This window comes from Doryrhamphus excisus, linkage group LG16 (genome assembly GCF_037039965.1).
Source record: "Doryrhamphus excisus strain RoL-2023G ecotype Guam linkage group LG16, RoL_Dexc_Guam_v1.1, whole genome shotgun sequence".
NCBI classification, from domain to species: Eukaryota; Metazoa; Chordata; class Actinopteri; order Syngnathiformes; family Syngnathidae; genus Doryrhamphus; species Doryrhamphus excisus.
The window spans coordinates 4,481,179-4,500,920 of record NC_136372.1 but is presented as its reverse complement, the minus strand read 5'-3'; the positions used below and the strand labels follow the sequence as shown (position 1 = coordinate 4,500,920).

Sequence of the window (19,742 nt, the reverse complement as noted above, 5' to 3'; positions counted from 1 at the left end):
ATATGATATAATATAATATAATATAATTATTAGGAATTATATGATAACAAAAAATACGCTCAATTAATTCAATGAAAATATATTTACAAAATAAAATAAAATAAAAAAATTAATGGCCAAACATTTATTTTTGTAATGGTGAAAAGCAGAAAAATGCTTCATAAAGAATTCTCAATATATTTGTCTGATTAAAAAGCCACATATTTCCATGTGATGTTGTTGCACCTCCCCTCCTGTAGGTGGCGATAACTTTAACTTTCAAAGTCATTACCAATAGCAATGCACCACCTGACCCCGATGCAAGCAGACGGTGGTTGCAAAAAGTGAAAATGTAGTCGTTTAGTGGAAATTAGCATTTTTTTGTACAAACAAGAAAAGCAGCGTATGTGTTTTGTCGTTATGGCGTCTGCCGTAGTGTTGACCAGAAATGAAAACAAGAGATCCTATTCAGCATGACGTCGGAGTGCAAAGGCCCAAAGAGCTGGGTGTGAGTTCCCCGACATCGTGTTGACATCTGTGTCTTTAATAATTACAAATGGAGCTCAACAGCCCGAAGGTGATGATACCGAGCAGGCGCTCTTAAACCCAAAGCGAGAGGGCAGCTTTACATTTACATAATGTTTGTTGCAACTCAACGCGCTGGATTTCTTTTCCTTTTTATGTCGATGAAAATTCAAGCCCGGAGGAAACGTAAAGCGTTCCCAATGGTAGCCTTCGTGCAGCCTGTTGAACCCGTAAACAGCAGACCAGGACGCAAAAAACCACACACAAATACACACACATGGGGGGTGTCTATGTGCAGGCACAATGCTAACTCTGAAATTGCTTTTTCTAAAAATAGAGGTAATGCTCGGTGCCGGCGTACGCCGCACACAGCCACACATGGACACATTAGGAGACACAGACATGGAGTCACGGCGTGGAGGCAACCGGTGCGCCGCTCATGCAGTATTAAAGTCGTTTGCTGTGCTTTTTAGAGCACACTTAATGATGGAAATGGAACACGGCCAAAGTGCAAGACAATAAGTCTAATCTGATGAATGCAAACATTGTCTGCGGCTTGCAAGAGCAATGAAAATAGCATACTGTACGTATATCTACAGTATATTTATCTATATACGTATATATTGTATGTCTTCCTCCAGTTTATTATGCCATGGCCACAACGGGATTTTTAGTATTAAAATCAAATATGCTCATAACTTAAGAATAACTTCAGTACATATTTAAATACATACAAAAAATATGTACAATATTATTATAATAATAATTTTTACAGTAATAAAGGTTTAAAAAAGTTAAAATATTTGTATAAAATTGTCAATTAATTTCACAATGTCATTATTATAATTTCATTTCATTTTTGAGACATATATATCTATACACATTCATATATTAATAGAATAAAATAATATATACTGAATATAAATCTGATCTGTTCTTCACATACTGTATTCATGAATATTATTATATTAATCAATATTATATATTTTATTTGATAATAATAATAATAATAAATGAAAATAAATAAAACAATTAAAATAAAATATAAAATATTAAAATAAATACAAAATAAAATAAATAAATATTATATAATCTTCCTCTTTCTTGTTAATATGGTAATTATCAGGATATCAGTAATTTGTATAATAATTTTTTACTCATTGGTCAAATGTATTTTTCAATTTATTAATATGTCTATACATTATGCATTGAAATAATAAAAACATATTTAATAAAAATTTAATAAACATGTAAAAATTAACATACAAATATAATAATAACACATGAAAATTTATAAATGTTATATCTTCCTCTTTCTTGTAAATTTGGTAATTATCAGTATATCAATAATTTTATAATTATTTTTACTCATTGGTCAAATAATGTATATTTCAATTTCAATTAATATGTCTATACATTATGCATTGAAATAATAAAAACATATTTAATAAAAATTTAATAAACATGTAAAAATTAACATACAAATATAATAATAACACATGAAAATTTATAAATGTTATATTATCTTCCTCTTTCTTGTAAATTTGGTAATTATCAGTATATCAATAATTTTATAATTATTTTTACTCATTGGTCAAATAATGTATATTTCAATTTCAATTTATTAATATGTCTATACATTATGCATTTAAATAATAAAAACAAAAAAATATTCAATAAAAATGTTATAAACATGTAAAAATTAACATACGTATATTATTATAGCAATGAATTCATTTTGTTATTTATGAACCATTTCTATATTAATATAATTATATGAATAGTTAATAATATTGCACACAATATTCATTTTGAAATGAATGAATGAATATTTGACCTCATTATTAATAACATGCTAACCTTCATAAGTACCACATTTTGCAATGACCCTGCCAGCATGAACATCTGACAGAAACCAACCTTTCATGGTCTTTTCAGCTTGAATTATTATATAACGACATAATTTCTCCAGCAAAACATCTTTTCTGGGCATCTTCTTTCCCTCCCTGTGGACGAGTGCAGTAAGAATAGTAGCAGAAGTGACCAGAAGTGGCCTTGCACACATGCTGGCGACAAAGCCGTTCATCTTCTCCGTTCTCTCGATTTATGCCTCAGAACATCTTGCCAGGACTTTTATTCTCCGCCCGCTTTGAGTGACACGGCTGGTAATTTGTCATTATCTGGAAGAAGTAGGGTAGAAGGCGAGGGATTGCAAGTGGAACTCCATGCGCCTTTATTGCTCTTAGCAGGTTTTCTCTGAGTGCGAGCAGGTAAATGGAGGGCTTTGTGGGCTTTTGAGGATGGATGATGGCCTGAGGAACGCTGTGAAGAACATGCTGAGGCTTCTTTTCAAGGAAAGAATAGATTCTAGCTGTGTTAAGCTCTTTTTTTTAGTACGTTTGTGCATCAGCATCCCCGGCGTCAACAATACAACGTGGACATTTTTACTACAGTATGTGTACATTGTACAGATTTTTTGTTGTTGTTTTAATGGCTTTTTTCACAGCCGGTGTAATAAAAGTATAAATAGTAGTACGTTTGCGGCATTGAACCCATTACAGGTGGTACTCGGTCGGAGAATACTCATGCTGGTCGGATGAATGCTGTGTTTGTCTGCACAGCTGCATCAAAGAATAACAACTGACAAATGATTAATGTTTAATCTGATTAATCACGGTTTAAAAATTTATCACGATTAATCATCATTAGCAACTCATTTATTCATTCATTTTATACCACTTATCCTCACGAGGGTCCCCGCGGGGGTGCTGGAGCCTATCCCAGCTGTCTTCGGGCGAGAGGCGGGATACACCCTGGACTGGTGGCCAGCCAATCACAGGGCACATATAGACAAACAACCATTCACACTCACATTCATACCTATGGACAATTTGGAGTCGCTAATTAACCTAGCATGTTTTTGTGCCAAGGAAAAGGAAAGCATGTCGGCCGCTGGACTGTTGTGACCATCGTTAATGAAAGTTATTGCATGTTGTTGAATACTAGAGGGGTCATGGGGTCTGTGCGCTGTTACATAGGCGTGAAATTAACAGGTTTTTTTTTCGTATTTCTGACTTGTGCCAAGGAAAAGGAAAGCATGTCGGCCACTGGACTGTTGTGACCATTGTTAATGAAAGTTATTGCATGTTGTTGAATACTAGAGCGGTCATGGGGTCTGTGCGCTGTTACATGGGCATGAAATTAACAGGTTTTTTTTGTATTTCTGACTTGTGCCAAGGAAAAGGAAAGCATGTCAGCCGCTGGACTGTTGTGACCATCGTTAAGGATAAAGTTATTGCATGTTGTTGAATACTAGAGGGGTCATGGGGTCTGTGCGCTGTTACATGGGCATGAAATTAACATTTTTTCTGACTTATGGGGTCCAGAACTTGTCCATAACCCCGAGGACCACCAGTTTAGCACCTGAGCTTATCTTTTTGGCTGTGTCAAGGAAGTTACAGTGGTTTGAGGTTTTAAAAAAAGAGCTTTTTTTTCCCCCCCTTTTTTTTCGCTGTGTAATGGATAAGAGCTTTAAGCCCTCCATTGCGGTCTAATCGATGGAATCAGGGGAGAGTTAGAGGACTGTGAGATGGAAAAGCCAGACCTGGTGAGCGCCCTTAAGCCCTGAGAGTTGTTTGCAGAGCTGAAGATGACTGTCATAATAAAAAAAAAAGAGTTTATCTAACTTTGCTGTAAAGCTCTGCTTTTTTTTTCCCAGATGTGTAAAAGTGATGTTTTCGTCACGCAGTTTGTCATGTAACAGATTAAAAGTGGAAGGTGTGGAAGATAGCTGATGTTTGCATGTGAAAAACGGTTTAAGTGTGCGGCGTCGAGCTAATGAAGTCGTTGGAATCTGACGTGTGTGAAGCAGCATCCTGGATCCAGTATGACGGACTTGCTTTTGTTCCGTCATGCATCCTCCACGGATGATGTTTGGACAGTTCTGTCGCAAGCGCACGCCCACGCATCTCGTAAACATGTTATTCATGTGCCTGTGGATGTGGAAGCGTGGATTTCATTGTCTCCTTTCATAGTGACACCGGTGATATACGCAATCAACGTCTTCAGGTGATTATACGTAATTCTCACAGCGGTGAACCCGCTCACCGAGTCACAGTTTGACACCCCCGACTTTTCCCCCCGCAGAGCGTTGTAGTGACACGTTGTCATGACACGTTGTCATGACATTGCTTAGACCGCATGTTTTGCCGAGAAATCACAATGTTTTTTATGCATCGAAACCGGAAACGCCGATAACTTTAAAATTTCCATCTCTACACGTAATCCAACTAATGGCATGAACTTTCACGTCCTCGGGCGAAAGGCGGGGTACACCCTGGACTGGTTGCCAGCCAGCCAATCACAGAGCACATAGTATAGACAAACAACCATTCACACTCACATTCATACCTATGGACAATTTGGAGTCGCCAATTAACCTAACATACTAACCACTTGTAATTAATCCAATTAATCCGGTCCAGACACCCAAAATTATTAACAAAAAACACTTTCTAGTTTTACATGTAATAATCCAATAATTAGATTAATTAGCAACTAATTTATTCAGTCATTTTCTACCGCTTATCCTCACGAGGATCCTCGCTGGGGGTGCTGGAGCCTATCACAGCTGTCTTCGTACACCCCGGACTGGTGGCCAGCCAATCGCAGGGCACATATAGACAAACAACCATTCACACTCACATTCATACCTATGGACAATTTGGAGTCGCTAATTAACCTAGCATGTTTTTGTGCCAAGGAAAAGGAAAGCATGTCGGCCGCTGGACTGTTTTGACCATCGTTAAGGAAAGTTATTGCATGTTGTTGAATACTGGAGGGGTCATGGGGTCTGTGCGCTGTTACATGGGCATGGAATTGACAGGTTTTTTTGTATTTCTGACTTGTGCCAAGGAAAAGGAAAGCATGTCGGCCGCTGGACTGTTGTGACCATCGTTAAGGAAAGTTATTGCATGTTGTTGAATACTGGAGGGGTCATGGGGTCTGTGCGCTGTTACATGGGCATGAAATTGACAGGTTTTTTTTCCCATTTCTGACTTGTGCCAAGGAAAAGGTAAGCATGTCGGCCACTGGACTGTTGTGACCATCGTTAAGGAAAGTTATTGCATGTTGTTGAATACTGGAGGGGTCATGGGGTCTGTGCGCTGTTACATGGGCATGAAATTAACAGTTTTTTTTGTATTTCTGACTTGTGCCAAGGAAAAGGAAAGCATGTCGGCCGCTGGACTGTTTTGACCATCGTTAAGGAAAGTTATTGCATGTTGTTGAATACTAGAGGGGTCATGGGATTTGACACCCCCGACTTTTCCCCCGCAGAGCGTTGTAGTGACACGTTGTCATGACATTGCTTAGACCGCCTGTTTTGCCGAGAAATCACAATGTTTTTTATGCATCGAAACCGGAAACGCCGATAACTTAAATTTTTCCATCTCTACACCTAATCCAACTAATGGCATGAACTTTCACGTTCCCCGTTTGACGTCACACCCGCCCCCTCAGTCAGCTCTAATGGGATGCAAGACGTCAACCGCTGCGATCCGATTCGGCCGCAGTCCGCATTACTCAGTGTCTCGGTATCGACGCATGTGTGCCAACGTTGATTCATTAAAGCCGTTTGCATGGAGCTAATGCACTCAAGGGGGGGCCCTGATGAGGTTGCAGCTCCGAAAGCTAACTGTCACATGTGTCTTTGCATCATCCGCTAAGAGGAATTACAACGTAAAGTAGCTCCATATTGGGAAAATGCTGAAACATGTATGAACCCTGAAGGGAAGTGGAAGAGTCAGACCAGGGGGGTTGAGATGTCTGCTGTTGCGCAATGTTGAAATATTTTGCTTCATTTTGTCAGCCAATGGACTTAAATGAAGTAATTTTCTGTGTCGGATGTCCACCTTTAATTTTCTGCGAGCAATCAGTCCGGAGCAGCCTGTTTTTCCATTTAGGGAGAACAGCAAACTCATTTTAATGCAATGAAAACACCCAATAAAAAGTTTTTGAATCAGCTTTGGCAGCTAAATGAGTCGCCTAATTGAATCCGAGGGAAGATAATGTCACTAAAATTACCAAAAATATACAGAAAGCCTTGATTTTACATATTATAATTTTCCATTGTATTAATTTGCTTTTCAGCTGCACGGTGGTTGTGTGGTTAGCGCGCAGACCTCACAGCTAGGAGACCCTGGGTTCAATTCCACCCTCGGCCATCTCTGTGTGGAGTTTGCATGTTCTCCCCGTGCATGTGTGGGTTTTCTCCGGGTACTCCGGTTTCCTCCCACGTTCCAAAAACATGCTAGGTTAATTGGCAACTCCAAATTGTCCATAGGTATGAATGTGAGTGTGAATGGTTGTTTGTCTATATGTGCCCTGTGATTGGCTGGCAACCAGTCCAGGGTGTACCCCGCATCTCACCTGAATTATTATTATCATATATTATAATGACGATTGCATGTAAAACTACAAAGTGTTTTTTGTTAATAATTTTGGGTGTCTGGACCGGATTAATTGGATTAATTACAAGTGTTAGTATGTTAGGTTAATCGGCGACTCCAAATTGTCCATAGGTATGAATGTGAGTGTGAATGGTTGTTTGTCTATATGTGCCCTGTGATTGGCTGGCCACCAGTCCAGGGTGTACCCTGCATCTCACCTGAAGACAGCTGAGATAGGCTCCAGCACCCCCTCCCCGCGGGGACCCTTGTGAGGATAAGCGGTAGAAAATGACTAAATAAATGAGTTGCTAATGAATCTTATTATTGGATTATTTTGGGTGTCTGGACCGGATTAATTGGATTAATTAATCGGTGACTCCAAATTGTCCATAGGTATGAATGTGAGTGTGAATGGTTGTTTGTGATTGGCTGTGATTGGCTGGCCACCAGTCCAAGGGTGTACCCCGCCTCTCGCCCGAAGACAGCTGGGATAGGCTCCAGCACTCCCCGCGACCCTCGTGAGGATAAGCGGTAGAAAATGAATGACTAATTTGCCTTTCTTTAACCTGATTTGCAATAGTTATCTATATACACACACTGGTGAGTTGCTGGAACCAGTATCGTTCAAACAGGAATTAGGGACTGTAGCCCACCCACTCCCACCCCACCCTCACACACTTTTTGAGAATCACTTACCCATGTAGATGATTTAAATGTGATACACAACAACATTGTGAAAGCATCTACCAGTGATACCCATACATCGGGACCGCCACAAATACATTTGGACCGCTACAGATTCAATTTACACTACCTCTCGGGAAGCGCTCACAGTTCATTTGTACTTCAGAAGATATTTCTTTTAATTGTGTCCACAAATAGACTGCTCTCCTGTGGGGGGGAAAAAACACATATACAGTACCTGTAGCTACTTTTATGTAAGCATTGGATAATACCATGAATCTTTCATGGAGCAGATAAACATGCGGCAATAACTTGAGTGCGATATAAAAGATTCCACGCCGTTAAGTTTCATGTCAACTCCCCTGTGTTTTAGTTTTATTAAGCGTTTGTAACTGCATGCAATTATTACTGCATGAAGCAGCAATCCTATGATGACGGAGTGAACGCTAACCGCTATAAATATGCATTATGCTAATGGTTAAATATACTGATGAGGTAGTAATACACTCGCAAAGTGAGCTGCGGTTTCTTTCCCCGTCAGGAAAAGGAGGGGAAGATTTGACTCTGCATCCCTGAAAAGAGAGTTTATCACTAGGAGCGAGATGCTGTCACATGATTGAAGCTCCAACTTTTAGTGTGGAGGCTTTTTTTGTCTTATTGTTGAGCAGTTTGCATTCAGGGCTGCTTTACTGCAGCAGGATTTACCACAATCCACTTGCTGCGTCAGGGACTCATCGGAAGAGGGCTCATTGTCTTAGATAAAAGCGTTAAGTGTGTTTTTTTTTTTCTTTTTTCCGCCAGAAGTGATCTGTGTGTATCGTTTTATCACAGTTGCTCGTTTGCTATCTTTGACACTTTGCGTTTACGACTCGCAGTCATGCATGCATAATTTATACATAAGATGTAATGGATTGGAAAAGAACGCAAGGAAATCAGATTTGTCATGGTGCTGTCAAACCATTTGGCTCAGAGTGAGACCTCTTCTCGTGTGAAACATGTACAGAACACTGACCAGTTGATTAGATACACCAAGAAGGGTAAAAAACATTTGTCAGCTAAAACAATGAAAAAAAAATCATTAGTATTTTTTATGATTGTTGTGTTTGTGTTTTAGGATTAGTTATGATTGTTAAAATTATCAAAACATATTACCCCTGAATTTTAAGTAGGTTTATCCTCATTTGACAAATAGCAAATATATAATATTATGATTGTAATATTTTTGAAAAATACTAAACATAATACAATAAATTTTAACTAATTAAATAATTCATATATAATTATATATATATATTAATGTTTTTTCAACAATAAAATAAATATAAATCTAAAATAAATTAACAAAATGAATGCTATATTATATTATTATTCGTAATTGACGATAGCATCGACAGCAACCACAAATAAAATGTATAAAAATATCAGAATATATAATAATACTAAAATACTATTATTTTATGAGTGTTGTGTTTGTGTTTTAGGATTAGTAATGATAGTAAAAATTATAAAAACATTATACCCCTGAATTTTAAGTAGGTTTATCCTCATTTGATAATAGCAAATATATAATATTATGATTATAATATTTCAGAAAAATACTACACATAATACAATATATTTAAACTAATTAAATATTAATATATAATTATATATATATATGTTTCTTTTTACAACCAATAAAATAAATATAAATATAAAATAAATTAACAAAATTAATGCTATATTATTATTTGTAATTGACGATAGCAACCACAAATAAAATGTATAAAAATATCAGAATATATAATAATATAAACATTATCCCTGTATGAACTGTTCTAGTAAAGATCGCAATGTATGTCATTAAAATATTAAAATAAAATAAATAAAATAAATAAAATAAATAAAATAAATAAAATAAATAAAATAAATAAAATAAATAAAATAAATAAAATAAATTAATTATCTTATTATTCATAATTGACGATAGCATCGACAACACCCACAAATAAAATGTATTACAAAATCACAATATATAATAATACAAACTTTATCCCTTTATCCCTGCAATCACAAATTAACTCTTCTAGTAAAGACAGCAACGAATGTCATCAAAATATTTCATCTCCACACTATTGTCCCCGACACCTGTTGCTAGGCAGACTTCAAAGGACCCAAGCATACCTGGCCATCGGCCAACGAACAGGACATCATATTCCACTCCAAATCTACTGACATTTTTCTGTGAGTTCAACAAGACATATTCCACCAGAACCTTTCAGGAAGCCGCTTTTCATAATAAATAACGCTGAACAGCTATCAGTAAAGCATATCTTTTCACAGCCTCTTACACACACACACACACATACACAAAAGCTCCCATGGTGCTTTGCTGCTTATTCCCTACCTCATATTTGTCTCTGTCGGCTCTTGTTTGCTTCCCTGTTCACGTAGTGTCAACGTATGCAGCAGCAGCAGTACAATGCAGCTTTTAGTCATATGCACCCATGATGGAGGATGCACTGCATCAGGCTTTATGGCCACTCAAATATCTTAAAGCATTTTTACTGAAAAGCATCAATCAATGAACCTGTGACCCATTTTGGGTTTCACCCATCTAGCTCTGCATTACTGAAAACCATCTATGTACTGCAATACTTTTTCTGTTTAAATGCTGTGCATTATTTTTTTTTTTACTCTCTCACAACTTGTTTTTTTCTTAAAAGCTGTAAGAGTTGCAATTTATTTCCCATCCCATCCATTACCTCCTGGAAGACTCATCCTCCCGCAAGTCTCCAGAAGGCAAAACAAACCCATAAAAATCAATCTTTTGCCTCAAAATTGTGCGGCTACAGCATATGCCTGCGTGTCACTTTTAATGATAATCCCTAAGAAAAAGATCATTGTGATGATAACTGAATGGAGATGCTGAATATTTTCACAGGTTGCTTTTCACACTATTGTGTCATACCGCATTGCTGTGAATACAACCTATTTCAGCAAAAGAAAAAAAATTCCATTCCCATCGACGTCAGTCTGTCTCGACTTTTTGGGAGGTTTTTGTAGCTATAAACATCCTGGAAACCTTGTATGTGACGTCATCACAAATAAACTCAACTATACTCCCCACTCGTCTTAAAGCAAGTGCACTTTAAGGCGGAATCTTGTCTTTGCTCTGGGGAAAATCCCGAATCGGCTCCTTTTTGCTCAGTCTGAATTATTTATAATCCCGAAAGTGATGGCCGAGATTGTTTTAGAGGCCAGTCGGGATTGTGCAGCAACATTGTTCACGCCTCCTCCTCGCCATATGTCACTCCACCTGGACGCACGCCAGCCGCCTGAAAGCTGGAGTGCTGACATCATCCTTCTGCAAAATATGCACTCTCGGAACGTTTGCTACCGGAGTCAGGCTCTTCTATCAAACCATCATTTATAGTAGTAGTACTATTACAACATCTCACCAAAATGGGTATAATTACCATAGATATACCTAAGAGTAGTCAGTGTACAGCATGCATAGAATAGCAGTACTTATCTATGATGGAAAATATTTAATTCCCAACAGTATTGGAAATATGGAATATTTTCACTGTTTTTTTTCATTTGCTTATACTGTTGGGAATTTAATATTTATGAATGGAATATTTCCCACTTTCTGTGGTAGATAAGCACTCACACTTTGCAGTGCTTATCAAAAACAGACTGGAAAATATTCCATTCTTGACAGTATTGGCAAATATTCCATTCCTAACAGTATTGGCAATATGGAATATTTTCCACAGTATTTTTCACTCGCTTGTACTGTTAGGAATTTAATATTTATGAATGGAATATTTTTCACTCTCTGTGTTAGATATGCATAAACATGCTACTGTACTTATTTAGAGCAAAATATTCCACATTGCCAATACTGTTAGGAATGGAATATTTTCCGCTGTGTTTTTCTAGGGTTTTTTTTCTAGTATCTTCAAGCACTCACACTTTGCAGTGCTTATCTAAAACAGACTGGAAAATATTCCATTCCTGACAGTATTGGCAAATATTCCATTCCTAAAAGTATTGGCAACAAGGAAAATTTTCCACAGTATTTTTCATCTAGAGCAAAATATTCCATATTGCCAATACTGTTAGGAATGGAATATTTTCCACTGTTTTTCTGTTTTTTTTTTCCTAGTATCTTCTACTTGTTCCGACTATCTGTGGTAGATAACACAGACATTGCAGTACTTATTTACAGTATTGGAAATATTTAATATTTTGACAGTTTTTTTCAGTCCCTTATACCGTGTTAGGTTTGGAATATTTCCCTACTGTATTTATCTAGAGCAAAATATTCCATATTGCCAATACTATTAGGAATGGAATATTTTCCACTCTGTTTTTCTGTTTTTTTCTAGTATCTTCTGTTTGTTCCCACTCTCTGTGGTAGATAACACACAGACATTGCAGTACTTTCTTACAGTATTGGAAATATTGAACATTTTGACAGTTTTTTTCAGTCACTTATACTGTGTTACGTTTGGAATATTTCCCTACTGTATTTATCTAGAGCAAAATATTCCATATTGCCAATACTGTTAGGAATGGAATATTTTCCACTATGTTTTAGATAGGTAATGCAACATTTTCATGCTGATCTTCCACAGAGTGTATAATTTTCCACATTTTAGATGAGCACAAGCATACTGCAGTGCTTATCGACCACAGAGAGTGGTAAATATTCCATTCTTAACACAGTATAGATTTATTATCAACTGAAAATGAGTCGGCACACAGCCATTATTGTCTAAGTAGCTGGCAACACAAGTGAGACGCAAAGATAATTGTCTTTTATAGTCTGGGGCTGCTGGCACTGGGGGGAGCTGCGGCTCATTGATGGGGAAACGGGAATTCCAACATGAAGTGAGACATTGTGAAGCCAAAACTGGGTCGCATGGCAAGTTTTCCTCCGTGATAAGGATCCCAAACACACCTCCAAGAAGATTCAGTATTGCTGAAGATGGGGAGGGTGATGGCCAAGGGTGTGGGGTCCGATGTGGGGCCTCCTCAGCCCTTAAGGAGTGCAAGGTGTCGAATATTGTGATGTCATCGATTAAGATCTCTACAGTTTCCTTTCCACTATACCGTCCCTCAATAAGATATAATGCAATGCTTCCTGCTTGCTTTTGTCGGATACTGTACATTTGCAGTGTTGGCTGTAAAAGCAAAGAAAGCTCTTCTCTCCAAAAGCAAACCGGCATCCCAACGCTCCGGGGAGAACGCTGCAAGTGTATGTGGGAGTGTTTTAGGAAACACTCCCACACTGCAAAGCGTCTTTTGAGGAAAAAGAAACGTCTGTCACCTGCTTGAGTTCAACAGATGATCCAACAGAACGATGTCTGCCTCCACTGAAGAACTGAGCAACATTCTTTTCTGGCTCGTTTTTCACAGCGAATGACGGGTGTCGGCAACTTCCTGTCGGCTGACACACATCCGTCAAGCTATTGTAGAAACTCTGCATCAACCGGTGATTGACTCAGGAAGTGACATGTTTGCAGGTTACGGCTTAACCTGACAACTTTGCTGTGTAACTAGCAAAGATGAGGGATCTTTTTACTGCTTCCTTTTCGACATTTCTTTGCTTTCTGACTGACTGACAAGATTTTGGTGTCTATATTTCTTCAAGGTTGGCAGGTCTGTTTGTGTTTTTATTCATTCTTTAATAATGCTAGTGCCAGCAACTCATACAGTGGTTTGTAAAGGTATGTAAATAACTAATATAGGTTCTGTAGCATTCATTCATTTTCTACCGTGTATCCTCACAAGGGTAGCGGGGGTGCTGGAGCCTATCCCAGCTGTCTTCAAGCGAGAGGCGGTGTACACCCTGAACTGGTGGCCAGCCAATCACAGGGCACATATAGACAAACAACCATTCACACTCACATTCATACCTATGGACAATTTGGAGTCGCTAATTAACCTAGCATGTTTTTGGAATGTGGGAGGAAACCGGAGTATGACAGAATATGCATAATGAAAAATAATACAGAAACACTGACATATATTAATGAGGATTTGTTATTTTCATATTTATCCACCAGTTGCTGCTACATTTTCCCATTCAAAGCATGCAGAAAAATTTCACAACTTTTACTGGTTTACATGTAAACATACTGTTCCATTTATTTTCTATGCTGGTAGCATGCTGGAGCCTATCCTAGCTGCTGGGTGGGGTACACCGTGGACTGGTGGCCAGCCAATCACAGGGCACATATAGACAAACAACCATTCACACTCTCATTCATACCTATGGACAATTTGGAGTGGCTAATTAACCTAGCATGTTTTTGGAATGTGGGAGGAAACCGGAGTACCCTGAGAGAACCCACGCATGCACGGGGAAAACATGCAAACTCCACACACAGATGCCCGAGGGTGGAATTGAACTCGGGGCTCCTATTTGTGAAGCCTGTGTGCTAACCACTTGCACACCGTGCAGCCCCTAAAAGGTTTTATTTCCTTTTATTGACAAATTTGGGTAATAAGAGTTTAAAAGTCAATATAGGGGTGTTATTTAATGTCTAGAGGGCTCTAATAATGCTTAAATATTCATTCATTTTCTATTGCTTATCAACACGAGGGTCGCGGGGCGTGCTGGAGCCTATCCCAGCTGTCTTTGGGCGGAGAGGCGGGGTACACCCTGGACTGGTGGCCAGCCAATCACAGGGCACATATAGACAAACAACCATTCACACTCACATTCATACCTATGGACAATTTGGAGTCAGCAATTAAACTTCATGTTTTTGGAAGGAAACTGGAGTACCACGGGAAATTCCACACATGCACAGGGAGAACATGGCCTACATGCTAACCACTGGACCACCGTGCGGCCCCTTTAAAGAGTTAATGTGTAATTCCTGCTCCTAATGCATCAATATCCCCAACAATACAAGTACTGTTTAGTTCTACATCACAGCATTCTCCATCCACAATAATAAACATATTATTAAATGAATATCAATAATGGATGTGTGGAAATGTCCAACTAAACTGTGGTTTAAGGACTCCCAGCCACGAATGCAGGATCCCAAATAAGCAGAAACAAGTATGTTTTGCTTGAGAGACTCAGCAGGCGGTGCATGGAGTAGACTATTAAAGCTGCTCCCAGTCTGTTGTGGTCAGTGCTCTTTGCTCAGCGGCAGGGGTGAGGAGGTTCGGTCAGGCTAGAATGCAAGAAGAAATGCGAGAGACAGATGATGTGATTGATGTAAGCCGAGGGTCTTGAAACACACCCTGAAGCAGCCTCGGGCGCTTCACGCCCAGGTGAGGTGGCGTGATGCTGTTTGGGCGCACCAGCAGCCATCAGTATTACTTTGCTGTGATGCCTCGCCCGGTTGTCTTTGTTTACAACTTTGCTTGTACGTTGGCCCTGTAAAGACATCCCAGGCGATTTAAGAGGAACTGGAGAGACTCGGCTTTGTTGTGGAGGGTTTTTTTTTTTTTTACAAATATCCTCATAAAAGATAATTTAGGACTTACAGATAGATATTTATGCTGTTATGCAAACTATGTAAAACTGCATTACATAAAGTACATACTTTGACAAATTTTGCTTTATAAATTCATTCATTCATTCATTTTCTACCGCTTTTCCTCACAAGGGTCGCATGGGTGCTGGAGCCTATCCCAGCTGTCTTCAAGCGAGAGGCGGTGTACACCCTGGACTGGTGGCCAGCCAATCACAGGGCACATATAGTAGACAAACAACCATTCACACTCACATTCATACCTATGGACAATTTGGAGTCGCTAATTAACCTAGAAACAGCTACTTAAACCATCAAAAGGTTGGCTCAAGCCATGATTCAAACACCTGGCGGGCCGGATGTGGCCCCCAGGCCATAGTTTGCCCACCCCTGCACTAGCGCATCAATAGAAGTAGAATGTAACTAGAGCATCAATAAATCATAATCCATCCATTTTCTATACCGCTTATCCTCACGAGGTTCGTGGGCGTGCTGGAGCCTATCCCAGCTGTCTTCAAGGGAGAGGCGGGGTACACCCTGGACTGGTCGCCAGCCAATCACAGGGCACATATAGACAAACAACCATTCACACTCACATTCATACCTATGGACCATTTGGAGTCGCTAATTAACCTAGCATGTTTTTGGAATGTGGGAGGAAACCGGAGTACCCGGAAAAAACCCACACAAGAACATGCATATTCCACACAGAGATGCCCGAGGGTGGGATTGAACTCTATGAGGTCTGTGCGCTAACCACTCGAACACCGTGCAGCCCATAAATTTGATTTCCTTTTATTTACAAATTTGGGTAATAAGAGTATAAAAGTCAATATAGGGGTGTTATTTCATGTCTAGAGGGCTCTAATAATGCTTAAATATTCATTCATTTTCTACCACTTATCCACACGAGGGTCGCCGCTGGGGTGCTGGAGCCTATCCCAGCTGTCTTCGGGCGAGAGGCGGGATGCAATTTGGAGTCGCTAATTAACCTAGCATGTTTTTGGAATGTGGGAGGAAACCGGAGTACGCCAAGAAAACCCACGCATGCACGAGGAGAACTCCACACAGAGATGGCCAAGGGTGGAATCGAACTTGGGTTTCCTAGCTGTGAGGTCTGTGTGCTAACCACTCGACCGCCGTACAGCCATTGCTTTATAAATATAGAAATAAAATAATAAAAAAAAACAGTTTCTCGGAAAGGCAGCCTTTACTGAAAGTGCTTGTGTTTTTTTTTTGTGTACGTGTTCCTAATGACGTGACTGGGGAGTGTATGTGGCCTTGAGAGGTCTCCCGTGCACAGCCTCAGGAAGCCAATGAGACGTGAGGCCACCCGAGGGGCATTTCTGTGTGTGTGTGTGTGTGTGTGTGTGTGTGTGTGTGTGTGAATCGAGTGTGTCTGACACATCAGATCAGAGATGGCACTAAGGGAATGGAGTAAACCTCAGGGTGTGATGTCCCCGAGGCGGTGTTGACATCGTCTGATAGCGATAGCCGCTGTACCCTCACGTCCCTTTTTTTTTTTTTTTTTTGCTTTTTCTTGTTTCCTTTCTACACCAGTATCACTTGAGTTCCCTGACGTGGAGCCTATCTCCAGCATGACAAATAATGGATTAGCGGGATTACAGCTAAGCAAACATGAAAAGGAGTCACATTTTTTGCATTTTTACATATAGTAAGAGATAAAGCTTACTATATCAGGACGATTCGCCGTGTGTGCAATGTGTCAAAAGGGTGACAGATCGAGAGAGAGAGAGAGAGGGTGTCTTTAACATGAGCAAAAAAAAAAAATCAATTTACAGAAGATAATTATTCATTGTTGATGGGAGAGGAGGGGGCAACAAGAGATTGAGGCGATGCGACGGTATGCAAATGGTCCTAATGGGAACAATGATCATCGCCGATGGATCCAATTACCAGCTTGTTATTCTCACAAATCATAACAATCTTTGCCAGGGCAAAATAATTCCCCCGTAGAAAAGGTGATTAGAAAATTGACCGCATCAACTCCTGCTAATGAACTGCTTCTTTGTGTCCCGATGTATGACTCCTTTAGTGGGCCATGCAAACAATTACGTATGGAGAAACTACCAACTGTCATGAGAGCTTAACAATACAAGCAGTTGATTTGCGATATATATATATCACTATGTTGACAGTTACTATAGTACCGATTATGTCATTGTATGGTCATATCACCTTGTACTTCGGTACGAGGTGCATTATTAAAAAAAAACAAAAAACTAAACTGTATTATGGAAAGCAGGAAGTGAACAAATGTAACAGTTACTGATTGTAAGGATGAAGAGTCTTGAACCAGTCATGATGTGCTACATATATCACTATATTGACACTTACTATGGTACCCATTATGTCATTGGATGCTCATATCACCTCGTACTTCGGTACAAGGTACATTATTAAAAAAAAAACTCACAAAAAAACCCCCTAAACTGTATTATGGAAAGCAGGAAGTGAACAAATGTAACAGTTACTGATTGTAAAAGTACCAGATGGAGGGGTAGGATTTAATAAGCTTTGCTTCTTCCTACTCCTTTTGGACATGTGGAACTGTGAACTGATTATGTGATGCATTCAATTGTAATCTGATGCATGTTCAAATGAAATAAAACCATTACCATAACAGGGATCGACCATAACGGGTTGAATTACTTGGTAATGATACTTTCTATATATATATTGTCATAATTATTTTTGATAATCGGACCATAAAATACACAGAAAGGTACTGCAAGAAGGTGCTTATCACTGCTGTCCTTCCATAGAGAGGAAAAGTCACTTTTTTGACTTGACAGAAAGTCAAATGCAAATAGATATTTTATAATTTCAGCTGCCAAGATGGAGGATTTTTTTATCTAAACTCACCAAAGGGTGATCAAACTTCTACTAAAAAATAGTAGAACCTTTCCTGGGTGCATGTGCTTTGTATACAAATAAAATGTAAACCCACAAATGCCTTTGAGTTTAAAAAAAAAAAGTATAAATAAATTGTATTAAGTATTTGAAAACAAATTTGTAGCCTTGAACCTCACCGCACGTCACTGCATGCATGCTACTTTTAAAATGTCAGAATAAATTTAGCATAATAGGGGACCTTTTTAAACAATGTGGATGCGTTCAAAGTGTATGTGCTTCTGCCAAACTTGTCAGCAACACAACATCGGACTTGCGTTGATTATAATCTGTCAACAAAGCCTTCTCCTGTGACAAATTTCATCAAAGTTCATTTTAAAGCTAATTACGCTTGCCGTTTACTCGCGTGTGACAATGGAGCCGTTTCATTCCGCTGTTTGTTTTTTCCCGTTAAGTGAGCTTGTTCAGCCTTGTGTGTGTTTTTTTTTTTTTTTGTTTTCTCGGCTAATTGTTCCCTCTTGATTCTCTCTAATAATATGCTCCATTTGTGAGGCCCCAGTTTTGTTTTTTGTTTTTTTTTCCAGCAAGGAAATAAGAGCTGTATAAGAATAAGATGTTGGCTAACAGTTGCTAGCGCTTCAAATACAGGAATGATCAAAAACCAAATAAAAACAACCACCATCGACCGTAATACCACAAGGGTTGGGTATAGTTGACATATTATCCGATACAGATGTACTTTTGAAACCTTCAAGTACTTGTTACAGGTGGTTGTGACTGCATTTATTCAGCACCACGAACAGCTCCCCATTACTATCCTTTATAAACATAAGCAATAACATAATTCCCACTCCACAACAACAAGGGACAGTGTTTTCATGGAAAGTACTAACAAAATGACCCCAAGGTGGACTCTTTCCCGATGTTTCCTCCGAGTAGTCTCTCTATCTGTCATCCTAGCAGTCCTGGAAAGTGTTAGCTGGTAAACTGCAGCAGCTGTAGTGAACTTGATGGGATTACATGTGGGATTAGGGGCTGTTAGCACAATAACAACATGGCTGACGAGGAAACAATGACTTTGCTGTGTTTAAAAAGCAAGCGCCTACTGTACACCCCGAAAGAAAAAAGATTTGTGGCGGTTTAGGCCTGCAGAGAAGGCTTTGCTGGCCCCGACGGCCCAGTAAATCAGATTATAATTCTTGCATTTAATCCATGAAATTGTATTTATTTACAGTATTGCCAACAGTTGTTGGACAAATAGTTTGCAAAGAAGGATTCTTTATTATTATTATTATTAATGTTATTAATATTATTAATGTTATTGATATTATTACTATTATTATATTTATATAAATTGAATAGTCTCATAATTAGGCAATTGAAAACCTGTCCATGACCTTTTAAATACAGTTTTTAACATTATTAGAGCCCTCCAGACATGAACTAACACCCCTATAGTCACCTTTATACTCATATTACCCAATATAATAGACATAATCAAAGTAAAGTAGCTGTTTAAAACATACCTAAGACTCATTCTCATGTGTGTTGTGTTCCCTCTGGGAGTGGGATGGCTGACGGACAGGAAGTGACATGGAAGATTTTAGCTTGCCCGTGAGTTATGGCCGCAAAAGTAGCCCATGTTTTCATGAGGGATTTATATGAGGTATAAGAGGGCAATCAAGTCCCCTCTGAAGGCCCAGATACCGAATGTACAGTTAAATATATGAGAAATTTTAATTGG

General features: G+C 38.8%; 2 protein-coding genes across 3 annotated transcripts in view; one reads left to right on the top strand and one right to left on the bottom strand.

Moving 5' to 3' along the window:
- The window catches only part of psmg3 (proteasome (prosome, macropain) assembly chaperone 3), a 159,062-nt gene that overhangs the window by 54,049 nt on the left and 85,271 nt on the right, over positions 1 to 19,742 (top strand). The gene's annotated exons all lie outside the window — the stretch shown is intronic.
- Positions 1 to 19,742, bottom strand: part of elfn1a (extracellular leucine-rich repeat and fibronectin type III domain containing 1a) — an 89,421-nt gene that overhangs the window by 39,955 nt on the left and 29,724 nt on the right. Inside the window, exon 2 of one of the 2 annotated variants that reach the window (XM_058048349.2) lies at positions 7,768 to 7,844. The exons of the other annotated variant lie outside the window; for it this stretch is intronic. The gene's annotated coding sequence lies outside the window, so the exon portion shown is untranslated. The remainder of the gene's footprint in view (positions 1 to 7,767; positions 7,845 to 19,742) is intronic. 2 annotated transcript variants of the gene reach the window in all.